Raw genomic sequence first — 15773 nt, 5'->3', positions numbered from 1 at the left:
ACTCCTGCACCCAGCGGCCGAGAAGCAGAGACAGTGCAGGGACACGGGAGCTAATTAAGCTGTAAACTATCCCCAGAGCCCCAGTGCATTTGTAATTATGCTCTCTGATCTCACAAGCGCCTCGGGCGCTCTGGGAGAGCTGGGGAGTGGGGGGATGGGGAGCAGACGATTGAGAAGTTCATCGGGGCTTTTAGAATGGATTTTCATGAAACTGACATTTACACCGTTCTTGGAGAATCTGCTCCCTGAAAAGAACCATAAACCGTGCCTAATTCTGCCACGTGATCTGAGGAGCTCCAATCAGCCAGCCCCAGGGGGTATTGACTTGTTTTATGTAGGTCAGGGGACCCCCTGTGTCGTATGATTTTGGAAGCCCCCCTCCCTTGCTCCTGCATACAGAAATACCCCAGTTAAATGCATTGGTGCTGAAAATCATGGAGCTCTTTAATTCTGGTGCTTTCAACATGGTCAAAAAAAAAAAAAAACTCGAGACATTGTGCTTGCCTTAATGGAGGCTGTACCTCAGTAGGAAGGAGAAGAACCCAATCCCTAGGATGGGCCCTCATCGCTATATCCCCAACCTATACTTTTTTAAAACAGCAAACCAAAACATGACCTAATATTTAGATCTAATTTGTCAAGTGGGTACGCTGACGACAGAAAGAACCAAGGACTTCACTGTGGGCACACGGGCAGAATGTGGCAGAGCGGGACTTGCATCCAAGTCTGACTTCTGATCTAGCAGACTCTGCAGTTTGTAAGAAATGGAGGAAAAAGAAAAAGCGGAGGACTGGTCAACCATCCTATTGCAGAGGCCGGTACTGGGGAGGAGCACCATGCTGGAGCCTGAACTCGGTTCTCATTTTCCCTTTGGTCATGTTTTGATTTGTTGACTGTTAGAAAATTCCAGGTTGGGGCTATAGCCTTGCTCCAAAGGATAAATTACAAGCAGAAACTCTCACGCCCATGAGCTTGCATCTGTTAAGCCCATCCCCGTGCATCAGTGGGCCCTGCTGACAATGGACTTGGGTCTGGGCTGAGCACACGCTCTCCCAGAAACCCCCTTCCCCAGACAGTCCCACATAACTAAACAGCAGCAGATCATCCGTGCTGAGCCTTTGAAGAAAACCAGATAATACTGGGCTCAACCCAGTTTAGGCAGTGGCTATTTCTTTTAAAAACAAAGAAGGAGACAGACAGAATTCCTGCCTGAATCTGTTCACCCTGCCCCTGCGGCCAAGCCCAGGAATTCCACCCTGGCGGGGAAGACTCAGGCCTCAGCACTTTGCCGAGCAATGGGGACTTGGGCCAGAGGCTCCTCCCACAATTCTGGTTCCCAGAGTGGCAGCGAGACATGTCAGTGGGAGCCGGGCCTCGAGAGCCTTCCAGATTTGTGGCACGAAGCTAGGGAATCTTGAGGCTTTTTCTATTTTTATGACAGGTCATAAAATACAAACAACGACTTTTTTCATAAAATTTTAATAAAAATTTAAGAGTTGAGGAACTCAGCCCGGTGCCTGGAATAGAGTAACCGCCCCCCCCCATAATCATCATAAAAATAATACCTTTCCAGTTATAAGGGTAGCACTGAATTAACAAATAAACAAATGTGTAAAACACCGCGAAGTACAAAGAACATGATTAAATTCATCTATAATCCAAACTCTCAGACACGGCACCTGGTGGATATATATCCTTCCAGAATTTTCTCTGCCCATAAACTCAGCATATCTATAATATAAACTGGTTATGTTGATATCACACATCATAAATGGAATATGTCTGTTCACAAAAGTGGGACCGTGGCATGTGTATTATATGACTTGTGTTTTCACTTTACAGCGTGTCATGAACCTCTTTTCATATTAACAGTATTCACCTAATTCATTATTTTTTGCATCTGCGGGGTATTCTGTTACAAAGATCAGCTCTCCAATGAGCATCTTTGCATCCTTCCCTCAGCTGCTGGATGGTTTTCTCTAGATAATTCCCAGAAGACGAACTCTCAGAGTTGAAGGCTGTAGGGACACGTGGGGTTCCCTCCAGAATGGAACACCAGTGTTCTTCCTGACATCTTTTCAGGTATCAACAATACATTGACATGCGTTCATCCTCACTATTCATGGATTCTATGTTTGCAAATTCACAAGAGTCGTTCCAGAAAGTCTCTACAGAAAACACAATTCAAACTTTTTGTCTTTTAACTGGTAATACCCCTCGTACATTGCAAGCACTCTCTAAAGGCAGGGCGTGTTGAATGGATGTGAAAAAAGTCAGAGGTTGTTATACAATTTGGACCCCAGGTCAGGATACTGTATTTTCTTTCATTATTTTTTAACATTTATTTATTTTTGAAAGATAGAGAGACAGAGCAGAGCGAGGTAGGGGCAGAGAGAGAGGGAGACACAAATTCGGAAGCAGGCTCCAGGCTCTGAGCTGTCAGCACAGCCTGACGTGGGGCTCGAACCCCCGAACCGTGAGATCATGACGTAAGCCAAAGTTGGATGCTTAACCGGCAGAGCCACCCAGGTGCCTGAGGACACTGTATTTTCCATTTCTTTTTGCTTTTTTTTTTTTTTTTTAACCAGTATCCTTCTCTGCTCTGCCTTTAGCTGGTTCTTAACAGGCTCTTCTCTGAGGCACCAGCACCGCTCCCAGAAAAGCAAACTCCAGATGTCACCCTTCATGTTTCACCACTCATTAAATTTGAAGGCCACCAATGGCCTTGAAAAAAGTAGTGATGTAGCACAGATAATCATATTTTCCCAACCAAAGAGTAGGAAACGAGGATGTTATCTGATTTGTCAATCTATTTGTGTAGACGAAGAAAAATATTTGCAGAAGAATAATATTTTGTGACACATGAAGATTACACGGAGTGCAAATTGCGGTGTCAGTAAATACTTTTATTGGAACGTAGCCACGCCCATTTGTTACTGATCGTCTTTGGCGGATTCCGCTATGTTACCTCGGAGTGGAGTAGTTGCTACAGAGAAGGGACAGCCCACAAAGCCTAAAATATTTACTCTCTGGCCCTTACAGGAAAGTTTGCCAACTTCCGGCCTGAAGGTGGGAAAGCATATTTGGTCACAATGTACTTTCCAGTCTACGTGTGTGTGTGCACAGGCATCAGTAGTGCAAGAACTCTTTGGTGGAGAGTAGTTGTTCTCTAATTACTTGGCCTCAGAACCCTTTTAAATCTTGAAAACCACCTAAGGCCTAAGAGTTTTCTATTAACATGGATTGTATGTGTTAATATTTGCCATGTTTGAAATGAAATCTGTGAAACATTTAAAAATTCATTAATTCACTTACAAGAACACTATAATCCCATTACATATTAACATACCTAACACATTTTTATGAAAAACCATTTTTCAAAACAAACACGTCTGCTGAGAAGAGTGGCAGAGTTTTACGTATTTGCAAATCTCTTTTAAAATCTGGGTAAATGGAAGACGGGTAGATTCTCATCACTGCTTCTGTGCTCACGCCATTGCAGCATTACACATAGCACAGCTTCCGGAACACTCCACCGTGAGGGCGAAAAAGACAAATAACATTTTAGAATTATCATGAAAATAGTTTTGAGATAGTGGATCCTCTGAAGGTTTCTTGGGGAACCCCAAGGGTCCCCCTAGGCTACACTTTGAGAACTGCTGGTTTAGCAACGCAAGGGCATATATAGGACAATATTTGCAGGTGAAGCGTCTATGAGAGGGCTGACTGACCTGGAGCAAAGAGGGTCCCTTTTATCCCCGCTTCCAACAAGATAACCTGATTCTCAGAGACGGAAAAGGTTAGGACAACCCATCCTCTCCTCGTACTGCTAACTGGGGGAAGGCCAGCCGCTCACTTGCGGTCCAGCAGCCAAAGCCATGGGAGGAGGAGGAGAGGCTTCAGAGATGGCAGTTCCTGCCCCCCCGGCCCCCAGCCTTCCACAAGCCTCCTCTGTCTTCCCTCCTATTCCCTCTTCTTCCCCCCACCCTCTACAGGAGCTGCGGGGAGAGAAGGGAGGTGAAGTGTCACCTGTGTGACGTTGGGAAGCACCAGGGCAGCTCTCATTTGCATTTCCTGCGGACACGTCTGTCTGAGGACCCTTCCGTTCACTGCAGGAGACACCTCAAATATCTTCCCAGGGCACCGGCGTCTTCGACACCCTTTGGGTGCAGCCATTTTCTCTCACAAGGAATACGAGAGTCAGTCTCTTCCCAGCTTGCTTTTGCTTTTCTCATTTTTAAACTGTTGTCACTACTCTGTGAAAGCAGAACCTTAGTCTCTACACCAAACCTGAGCACCAAAGTGTTCTGAGCGTGAAGGTGAGGTCTATGACGTGCTTGAGGTGTGACCGGCCCCTTCCAGTATGGTGGCATTCTGCTAAGTGTTGGTCTGCATTTCCTGTCTGCTCACTAAGTACCAGACACTGGTTCGAGCACTGGAGACCCCCGAGATTGCAAACTATATGCCACCGCTCTTCCCCTTCCCTCTAATTCTAGAAGCCACGGTTTTAAGTGAGGCACGCGGCTTCCCAGTTTAGAGACAACATCTGCAAGCCTGCCTCGTGTCCAGCTGTGGCCACAGGATTACATTTTGTCTATGAGATGCTCAGAGGGAGCCCTTTGCCTCTGGTTTCTGTCTTCTTCCTTCCCCTTAGCTGCAGTGAGGCTCTGATGGCTGAACACAAGTGGATCATCTCGGGTTGTGGGGTGGAAGCCACTTGTTGAAGAAGGTAGAGCGACAAGTTAAAAGAACCAGGGTCCCTTGACACTGGGCAATATGCCAGCCTGGTCCGCCAAGCTTCCCAGGGTGCCCATGCTGCCCACTGCGCCAGCCCCTGTGGAAGGAAGTAACTATCTTTTGTTTAAAGCCACCCTTTTCTGTTTTGGTTCAACACAACCCTAATACAGACATTTAAAAGCCATTACTTGTAATCCTTATAACAATAGTATGACATCACCATTTTCCGATTGAGACAGATAGAGATTATATAACTAGCCCAAGGCCATATACCAGATGAGGGATGGAATGAAGTTTCTAGCCCAGGCAGTCAGCATTCAAATCTGGTACTTTAGCAACTCTACTTTGCTCCCCAATAGTTCAGTCAATGGCCGGCCCTCTTCCTTGTGGGGTTGGTTTTCTGACTTTCTTCATCTGTTGTTTATAAAAATCTGCTAGTGTCTGCTACTAGCTTCTGGAGTAGAGGCACTGGGTTGCCAGCGACAACATGGGGAAATAATACCTCTATTGACTATATTCTCAACTCCTGTGAACTTACAGGTTTCTGGGCACACATGTACACACACGTGCACGGATGCAAACACTGATGGTTCATACCCAACTCAGGGTGAAAAGCCAGGTGTCCACCTAGCTCATTTGGACATTGGCTTTTAGACTCTCTACACACTAATCATGATCCTGAGCCCATAAATATATCTGGATCAAGTATAAAATATATTTACTGTACTTCTATTGTGTCCAAAGGAAACATCCTTTAGAGGCCACCGGCAGTCCCATTTGTATTTTCTCTAAATCAAAAGTTAGGTGACATTTCTTCTCACCAGCAGACCAGCCCTGTACCCCTGCCCCCCGCCGTGTGGTGCTCTGCTTAGAAAGGACCACTCAGCTAGCGTCTTGTGAGACCCTGGCTAGCTCACACTCCTATTAGTTTGGTTAGGTGAGGCTATACTACCATAACTAATTAACCCTCCAGGTTGAGCGCCTGACATAACAAAGGTTTAGCCTGTTCCCACTGTGGGGTGGCCAGAGGCCAAGAAATATTCAAGGGAGGTAGTGCTCCACACAGTCATGTAAAGACCCAGGCTAATGGTGGCCCCCTGCATCCTACAGCTATATTCTCTGGAACATCTGACCTCCATGATTACCATGGAAGGGGAAAAGATCATTTGGATATCCCGCCCCCTCAGTTTCATGCTCTAACCCGGAAGTAACAGATCACTTCCTCTCACAACCCATTGGGCAGGACCAGTCACATGACCCTACCTCTGTCCAACGGGGCTGGAGTCGGGACATGATAGATACGTGGTGCGCTGGAAAGGTCTCTGCCACCTCATGTAAGCATCAACATGTCTACAATCACGAGTCTACTAAACATATTCTGAGTTCTTTCCTTAGTCTTTGGTGGGCACAGGTGGAAAATGCTAAGCTCCAATTAATGAGAAAGCACAAACGCACAAGGGCTTCCGTGGGCATTTCTGCCCTCCTGACAGAATAGTTAGGATTTTAGTATTTGATGGTTGAGGAGCAATTGACAAGTGGCGCCTGAGAATTAAAACAGCACACTGGGTGGTCCGAGGAGACATAAGTCAACTGATTCATCTGGCTCCGTCTTACTGGCGATGAGGAGACCTGAGCAGTACCTGTGGTCACCGCCCACCCTTCTACCCACTGTGACCCTCCAGTAAGGATGGGAGGAAATACAGGCACAGATTCATGGACTTTGGAAAGAGATAAACTCAAGAATATGGAACAAGATAAATGTACATTATTGTTTATATCCTGAGTCCTCCAAGACCAAACACATTAGATTTTTCTTTAATGTTTTATTTATTTTTGAGAGAAAGAGCGACAGAGCATGAGCGGGGGAGGGGCAGAGAGGGAGAGCAGAATCCGAAGCAGGTTCCAAGCTGTCAGCACAGAGCCCAACGTGGGGCTCGAACCCACGAACCGCGAGATCATGACCTGAGCCGAAGTCGCATGCTTAACCGACTGAGCCACCCAGGCGCTCCAAACACACTTAAATTATACTTAGAGGTCTGAAGAGGAATGGTCAGCTTCTCTTTTTTATGGTTGGCTAATTGCAACTCATACCTAAGGACCTAGCTGAACCAGGGGCTGGCTTGTTTTGGCTCCAGGTGGCAAATCAACCAGATGTTTACCTGGACCCTAACATGCACCTGGTGCAATGCTAACAAATACTTTGATGGCTGCAAAAGAAAAGCAGAGGGTGCTACAAGGCAGTGGGGCAGGTTTTGTACTAAACATGCCACCTTTGTAATGTGTACAAATAGCTCAGAAGAACTGGCCCTTCAAACTAGTCCTTTTAGAAGTTTGCACTCTTACATCTGAGAGGTAGCTGCGAAGGTCGTGGCACCACCTTTTGGAACTCTCTACAGGCCCTGGGTAAGGACTCAGTGAAAGCTGACTCCATTACCGCTGTAACATCTCCTTTTCTGGTGCTATTGTTATCCAGCAGAGCTATCTACTAGGTAGTTTACTAGCATCGGCTTTCGATACCTTTTGTGTATCCTCAGAAATCAAACACATGCTCAACAGAGGAAGAGTAACCATGCCAATAGAATCCCTAGAAAAATGTGCCGTAGCCTCTGAAGGCAAATCCCTAATCACATTTTAAAATTCCACAGGAGGGGCACCCGGGTGGCTCAGTTGGTTAAGCGTCTGACTTTGGCTCAGGTCATGATCTCACAGTTCGTGAGTTCGAGCCCCATGTTGGGCTCTGTGCTGACAGCTTGGAGCCTGCTTTGGATTCTGTGTCTCCCTTTCTCTCTGCCTCTCCCCTGCTCATGCTCTCTCTCTTTATCTCTCTCTCTCTCTCTCAAAAATAAACATTAAGAAAATTTTAAGTTTTGAAACTCTACGGCAAAGGGGTGCCTGGGTGGCTCAGTCAGTCAAGAGTCCGACTTCAGCTCAGATCATGATCTCATGGTCCATGAGTTCGAGCCCAGCATCAGGCTCTGTGCTGACAGCTCAGAGCCTGGAGCCTGCTTTGGATTCTGTGTCTCCCTCTCTCCCTTCCCCTCCCCCGCTCATGCTCCGTCTCTCTCAAAAAATGAATAAATGTTAAAAAAAATTTTTTAACTCTATGGCAAATTATATTTTCCCAAAAGAAATAGCTCTCATCCTATTTCTCATTCTGTATACTTTTCAAGAAATTTACTCACCCACCAGGAGATGGAGTCTGATCTCCATTCCTCTGAAAACCAAGTGAGTTTTTGACTCACTTGTAACCAACAGAATACAGGGACATGATACTGTCTGACGTCAGCGTGAGGTCATAAAGCGCAGTGACAGCTTGACAGCCGTGTGAGTTGAACACTCTCGCCAGAGCCTTGAGTCACCATGTAAGCGTTCGACCCATTTCTGTGGTGGAAACACTCCTAGAATGGCCAACCTTAAGCTACTCAAGTGGCAAATGCAGAATTGAAAAGAGGTGCCCACCACTGGCATGCGGGCACACGGAGCTGGAGTGGATCCTGAAACAGGTCAGCTCCGCAGGGCCAACTGATGCTCCTGAATGGGTTTTATTTTTATTTATTTTTTAAATTTTTTCAAAACGTATTTGTTTACTTTGAGAGCGACAGAGAGACCGAATGAGACAGAGAGAAAGGAAGAGAGAGGCTGAGAATCCCAAGCAGGCTCCCTGCTGTCATGCAGATCCAGAGGCGGGGCTCGAATCCACACACCGGGAGATCACGACCTGAAATCAGGAGTCAGAGGCTTAACAGACTGAGCCACACATGTTTTAAAGTTTCTTCCTGTTTATGGGATGGAAGGCGGAACAAGGAAGCCTAAAATTTGTGGAGCTTGTCTGCGCTTGCCTCTGGCCCAGATAGAGGATGAGAGAGAGGCTTCTGGCTTCACGGTGGGCAAACCAAAGGGAAACTTCTAAGCAGCCCACACAGACCCCTAATGTGACAGCATCTTCCCATGAGACAGAGGGACGTGGTGGCACAACCCTCACCTCTGCCCCCCAAGAGCAGATACTCAGGTGGTGTGGGAGTGAGGCCGCCTGCTGGGTCAGGGGTTGAAGGCTCTGCCTCCCCAAGGGGGCCTGGAAAACCCGCGGGAGGGTCGTGGCTGGCATGGACCAAGCCGATCCCCACTATGCTGTGTGGGGCTGGGCCTGCTTTGTGAGGACATGGCCCAGTTTCCCAGGTCCCCTCCCCACCTGGGAAAATACACCCCCACCAGCCAACACTGGAGTCTGCATGAGGGGGTTAGATAGAGAAGCTCCTGATGTTTTCAACAACTTGTTTTTGATCTTAATGTATTCTATTTTAGGGGGAAAAACACATAAAAGGAGAACATTAACATGGTACCCGATCGCCCCCTCTCCCCACTGAACACTTTGGTGGTGTTTGCATGGATTTGCACTCTTGGTTTCATTTCCGTTCTTGGTGACTACGTGGAGACCTTTGGCGTGATTGCCGACTGTGAGTATTTCTGCCGTTAATGGGTGTTCTTTGTCCTCTGAGTGCTCCGGTCATATTTTGCAATAGTCTTTCACGTAAAAGTACAATCCTTTGTGATATTTAGCACGAACCTCTTCACAGGGTTACTGAGAGGCCCGCGAGCTCTTGTTTCTGTGGTCAAACACAATCATCTCCTACTTTTTATCTTCCGTCTCCGCTTTTGTATCTACAAAGTCCCTCCATCAAGATCCAAAGGGTAGCTGCGTCTTCCAGGCTTATGCTGTCCTTGCATACACCTCTTGATGCATGTGGACTTTATTTTAAAATATAGGGAGAGGGGTGCCTGGGTGGCTCAGTCAGTTGAGCGTCCGACTTCAGCTCAGGTCATGATCTCATATTTCGTGGGTTCGAGCCCCACATCGGGCTCGGTGCTGACGGCTCAGAGCCTGGAGCCTGCTTGACAGGCTATGTGTGTGTGTCTCTCTCTGCCCTTCCCTTGAGTGCATGCTCTCTCTCTCTCTCAAAAATAAACATTGAAAAAAAATTTTTAATGAAATATGGGGGGAGCTAGGGATTATCTTCCACTTTTTCCATATGGTTGGCGCGAACATCATTTGCTGACAAACCTCCCTTTCCTCGCGGATCTTAACCATGTACTAAGTTCTTATCTGTAAATATCTCTAGTAGGGTCTGTGTGTGTGACGCTCTGTTACCCCATCCATCTGGGGACAGTTTGATCTGGCTATTGAAGCTTTATAATATCTTGGTTTTTCTTCTTTTCCCTCAACAGCATAATACTTTTAATGCTACTCTTTCTCAAAATAGTCTAGATCAAGCTATCAAAATCTCCTACTGCAGGGCCTCACTGGAATACAGTTCCTGTAGACCTGAGCAAGTTCACAACTCCACCCACCCCCCCAACCCCAGGAAACTGCTCTTCTAGTTTTCCCTGCTCCTCCTGGCCTTTGGCTTTGGCTCTGGCTTTGGCGGAAGCAAACCAGAGCGGGAGAAGACAGAGCTGGGGCCTTCCAGGGCCACCTTGACAGGAAATTAATTCGTGTGGTCACCTTCCTCGCAAGGGTCGTTTGTCTGCGGCTAGAAATCAACATCTTGCATGGAGCTGTGTCTTTGTTGTGCTGGGGAGGTGGGGGGGGGCAGAAACCCCCCTCCCCCAACAGCGAGCCTAGTAGTTGCTCAGGAAAGAACAGTCAGCAAAGGTTCTGGGCTCTTCTCACCACCTTATCACTAAATTATCTCGGGCACACTGCTGCCACACGCTGGAATTCTGCCACACCATCTGCAACGCGAGGTGGCCAAACTAGACTCCCTTCCAGATCTAACACGGTGCAACTGGTTGTAGGCAACTGCGTCCAAATCTTGCCTTTGTTTCCCTGAAGCCAGCATCTGTCAGGACGTTTCAAGAGCTCCGAGTTCAGACATCTTCACGTTTTCCGGAGCCTTCTTACTTTGTGAACGGGCCTTTCAAGATCCAAGGAGTAAAAGCGCCCCCAAAGTCCGAAGCAGATAAAAAGCAATAGCTCCGCCAGACAAGAAGAAAGTTGTGTGTATGTTTTCTCTCCTCTCTCTCTCATCAGGGCAACTTCTGACTGATTCAAACATTTGTTACACTTTTCCTGGAAACTTAAAAGTTTAGTTTGGAATACAGTCATGGAGAGAAAATTCTGCTGAGCGCATAATGTAAAAATATGGTTGCTAATGAGTGGCACTGAGTTAACAGGAAATAAGGAAGAAAAATACAAATTTTGGAAGAAAACAAGCAATTTCAAAATGTTTCCATTCGCTCCGAATCCAGCTTCATTGCTTCGAAGGGTAGTTTGGAAATTCTTCTCATGAAAGTGCCGTAAATATTACCGTAGGCTGTCTATTTTCTGGCCCAGAAGCGAGGGGTAGAAATGACAGATTTCCTCGAACACCTTCTGGGAAATGTGTGTTGATGGCACTTCTGATTTTAAAATGCTTCATCCCTTCCTCCAGTGAAAATACATCATATTCTGCCACAACGCAGGACAGAGTGGCAAACTCCTACTTCTTCAATTAAGAAAACTAAACCTGTTTGTTCTTTGTGACTGGGTGTGTGTTGTGCGTGGGATAGATTTTGAGAGAGTTGCGGGAGCGATCACAAAAGAACCTTCTTCCTCCCTATTAGAAAGCCCGACTTTACACCATTCTTTGGCATTTTCGAACCACCAAGCACCCGGTTTGAAGCCTACGAATAAAATACAAGCCCAGATGCTGTGTTTACGCTGGCGTGCATTAACACTTCATAAGCAGTTCATTAAACTGATAACACTTTAAACGGTAACACTGGCTCTTTCAGCCTCTCTCAGCCTGTAATTGTCCTGAGGCACCAAATGAACCCTCTCCAGGCTGGGAACCACAGGAATTTACATTCTTGACGTGTGTCTCTTAATTATGGACACCCTGGGCCCCGGCTGACTCGGAGAGGGCCGGGCTCAAGCCTGCACGCCCCAGTGACTGTGCACACAGGGAAAGACCCTGAGGACCCCTGTGCTGGGGACACTGCCCAGGGAAACAGGCTTTGGGGACTGGTCTAGGCCGCGAGAGCAAGGCTGTCTCCCCCCCAGTTTCCCGAAACACCTCAGCAGGGTTTGGGCGAAGCCTCTCACTAGAAACCAGTTTTCCAAGAACAAATCTCCCTGTTGATAAAGGTCTTGTGAACGAATGTTCGCCACCCTCTTGAGTTTCCTCGCTCACTGCCCCAGCACTCTCTAGGAATGGGAGAGCCTGGGGCAGCCTGGGGCCCTTCTCCCTGGCATAAACTTCTAAGCCCCTGGGGACTGTCTTATCAGAGAGGACGCCCCGGCCGTCTTTATGTCGGCCTCCCTGCGCACAGTACTCTTTCAGGAACGACGTAAGGGTTAACTGTCCGATCACCACTGTGTGAGCTCTCTGCATGCATTTCACCCAATTCGACAATCCAGGGAGGCTCTACCTCTTCGGAATGGTGACACCGAGGCTTGCCTGGCCACAAAGGGATGACGATGTCAGCCCCCTTGACTTGAGCACAGGGTGCTCTACGGAGTAAGCCTTTCCTAACATCGCCTCCGACGTCCTACCAACTGGTCAGGACCTTATTATCCTCTCTTTGCAAAAGAGAAAGGGGAGACAAAGGGGAGGAGGGACTGAATTGGAACTCAAGTCCACCCGGCTCCCATGACCCGGTGGAGGCCTCTATGTGATGGTCCTCTCTGAGGACACGGGGTGTGTACAGCCACTGAGGGGCTCTCTAAGCCCCGCTCCTGGGGTTTCACCCCGAGGACAGAGAGAACCCGGTCCCTCTCGCCCCTCCTGGCGGGCTAGTGCCGGCGTCCCTGAGTTCCCACGCCTCCCGCTCCACGGAACTGATGGTAACTGACTGGATGAGCAACTGATGGGTAACTGATGGGTAACTGACCGGCTGCTGATTAACCTCAGCGAGGTTTCGGCGAGCGCCCTTCCCAGGCCCGGAGGTCTACGGCTGGCTGCTCGCAGGCGGACACCTCACCTTGAGTCCCTTGCCTGGAATTGATCCAGAGTCCGCAGCGAGGATGCTCGGGGACTTGAAGGGCGATGCGCCGCGGCCGGGCGCACAGCGCCATCGCGTGGCCAGGTTGGGTAGCGCAGCTGGGACCTCCGACTCCCACCTTCTCCAGGACCAGGATTAGTTGGGCGATTCCGGATGGGGAAGAACCACTTCCTCCTTTTGGGAACCTCCCTGGGTCTCTACCTCTGGGCTCTGGCGGCTGACGTGGCTGTAACAGCAGGAGACGCTATGGTCAGTCCTGAAGTCTTCAGTGGAGCGACTGGTGGGGCAACGGATTTCTTCCTCCTGAAAATAAAGCACAGGTAGCAACGGCTTCCGAGAACCTTCTGCTCCTTTGGGGATACGTCGATCTTTGAAACGGCCAGGTCGTGTTAAGACCCACACCACTATTCATTCATTCGTTTCATGGTTCATTAAGTCAGCCAGCAAAAATGTAATAAGCACCTCCGATGTGCCAGGACCCAAGGTGCATGCTGGTGATACCAAGGACCCCAGGGATGGCTTAGAATGTGGTGGGCCCTTTACTGGTCAGCAGAAGCCCCTGGGCGGCTCCTCAAAGCGTTTGACACGCATAAGGAAAGATACACAGATTACAAAGCAACCAATTATACTAAAACACAGACACCAAAGTATTTTTTTAATTGTGAAATAGTCAAGTTCTTTGTCAATATATGATGTAACAAGATCTACAGATCCGTATGCTAACTACTGTCATTTCTTTTTTAAAAAATGTTTAAAAAGTGTTTATCATTGAGAGACAGAGAGAGACAGAGCATGATCATGGGAGGGGCAGAGAGAAAGGGGGACACAGAATCTGAAGCAGGCTCCAGGCTCTGAGCTGTCAGCACAGGGCCCGACATAGGGCTTGAACTCACAGACCTGGAGATCATGACCTGAGCTGAAGTCAAAAGCTTAACTGACTGAACCACCCACATGTCCCTAACTGTCATTTCACATAGTGATGACCACAAAGACATTTCAAGTCAACTGCACCGACTATAATGTGATATGGATATAGCTGTGATTTCTATTAGTGACAAAGTCACAGGCACTGCTAATTCGCTGGGACATGTTGCCCATATTCATAACCGAAGAAATGTTATATTGAAAATACTGATGTAAACGGTTCCTCATCCAAGTTCACGGAGCCCCTGGATTTCATCCATGTGTGACTTGGTTAAGTTGGTGGGTAAATAAACATGGTGAGTGTGGATGGTGCTGAATGCTTTGCAGGACATCACTAGGGGGATTCTGACGATAAAATAGGGGCGGGGGGAGTGGGTGCATGTCAGATGCAATGGTCCAAGAAGGCCTGGATGCGAAGACATCTGTTAAGTGGCTCTTAGAGAGGCAGGAGATGGCCACCAGGGGGCGCAGGTTAGCCCATAACCTGCACAGCTCGCAAATTTGACTCCTGCCTACAGGACTGATCTCCACCCTTTGGCCACAGTGCACCCCCGCCCCCAGTGCCTAAGGCCTGGTCATACTCGCACCCCTGCCTGGGCCCTGAAGGCACTTGATTTTGCAACCCAGCCCTGACAACAGTGATCCGCCCTGTGGAACTGAACCCCTCAGACTTGAACCTGCAGAAAAATCTCAGGATCCCAGTTTTATTTGGGAGCCAAGCTCCGGAAGGCTCGGAGATGCCCTGAGTCTTCCAGGTTGGCGATTCCTCTGGGCGCCCCTCAGCTAGCGGGTGCGGGTTCCAGTCCGGACGGTGCTTGGGGGAGGGGCTGGTGAGCTTGGGGCCGGGTCACAGGAGGCCTTTGTAGTCGGTCAGAACCAGTGTGGCAGGCTTGCGGGGTGATGTCAGGGGCTGGCACCGGCAAAGAACAACTTTGTTGACAAGAAGATTAATTAGACAAATGTAGCGCCCATCAGTCACTGGCGCCGCCTCCTCCGGGCTCAGCCCTAGTCAAGCCTTTGCTGGAGGTTTTTAGGATTTTTTCCTCCGTCCCCACCCCCCACCCCCCACCTTTTTAAAAGAAAGCTTCAGCTTCTAACAAGGCAGCCAAATAATTCGAGGCGTGCCAGGAGAGCAAGCACGTACAAGCAGGTTCTGAAGGCAGGCCCGGCCCGGGGGGGGGGGGGGGGGGGGGGGGGGGGGGCTCTTCCTCCTGCCTGCACAGACCCGACCCCAGGAAGCGTGTTGAGCCCTGACTCTTTCCTCCTGCGGGGGGACGCCCTGTTTGTGAGCTCTCTTGGTCTCTCTTCCTCTCCGCCTTTCATGAGCGCGGGTCCCCAGAGAGCGGCGCTGGCAGCCGGCCATGCGGGCCTGCGGGAGTGAGGCTTCCGCCGGCCCAAACCTCTTCTCATGTCAGACGCCCCCTGTCTCCAGTGGCCACCCGTCCCAGGGTCTCACTACGGGAGGTGACAACGAGTCACGAGTCGCAGAGGCCCCATTCATCGTTCTACAAATATTCACGGAGCCTGTTAAACGCCAGCAACACAGGGGAGAGAGGGGTGGTCTTGATACATCAGGCCCTTGCGTTGGGGGTGGGAGACTTCTATTCCGGAGAGGGAGATACAGCGACGGGTAAAATAAATGCACAAATGTTGGTGCCTGTGGTAAAGGCCAAGAAGGAGCTTGATGGGGGGATGCGGTGGAGAGGGCTTGAAGGTGGCAGCCATGTTGGGAAGGGCGCCCCCGAGGAGGTGAAATTGCAGCGCAGACTCCAGCAGGGAAGGAGTCCGCCCGGGGAGAGAGCTGTGTGTTTCTCAGCCGCAGGAGACCCGAGTCCAATGGTGTCGAGGGAGGGAGCGCTTTGTAAACACCTGAGGATTGCATGAATGAAAAAAATATTTCCAAGTTGTGCTGCTCACACTTCAGTGTATATTTGAATCTTCTGGAGGGCTTGTTGAAATTCAGATTTCCAGCCCCACCGATTCAGAAAGGGTGGTGTGGGGCCCAGGAAGCTGCATTTCAACGACCCTCCCCTCCGGTGCACCCCGTCCCGGGGATGGAGAGGGGGCGGCCACAGGTTCAGGCCCGCCCACCTGGGCCGCAGCACAGCCCCTCCTCGCCCTCCCCCGCTCGG

The 15773-nt window shown here is 49.2% G+C and overlaps 1 long non-coding RNA gene across 1 annotated transcript; it reads left to right on the top strand.

The window, feature by feature from the left end:
• The first annotated feature begins 8062 nt into the window (after positions 1-8062).
• On the top strand, positions 8063-13048 carry LOC120244113. The gene is made up of 3 exons (XR_005531466.1): positions 8063-8240; positions 9040-9191; positions 10001-13048. It is a non-coding gene; the product is annotated as an uncharacterized LOC120244113 (long non-coding RNA).
• Positions 13049-15773: the final 2725 nt, after the last annotated feature.

Source organism: Hyaena hyaena, unplaced genomic scaffold (assembly GCF_003009895.1).
Source record: "Hyaena hyaena isolate Hyena2069 unplaced genomic scaffold, ASM300989v1 scaffold_367, whole genome shotgun sequence".
Taxonomy (NCBI): Eukaryota; Metazoa; Chordata; class Mammalia; order Carnivora; family Hyaenidae; genus Hyaena; species Hyaena hyaena.
The sequence above is the reverse complement of the archived record's forward strand: the minus strand, read 5'-3'. Positions and strand labels throughout refer to the sequence as shown.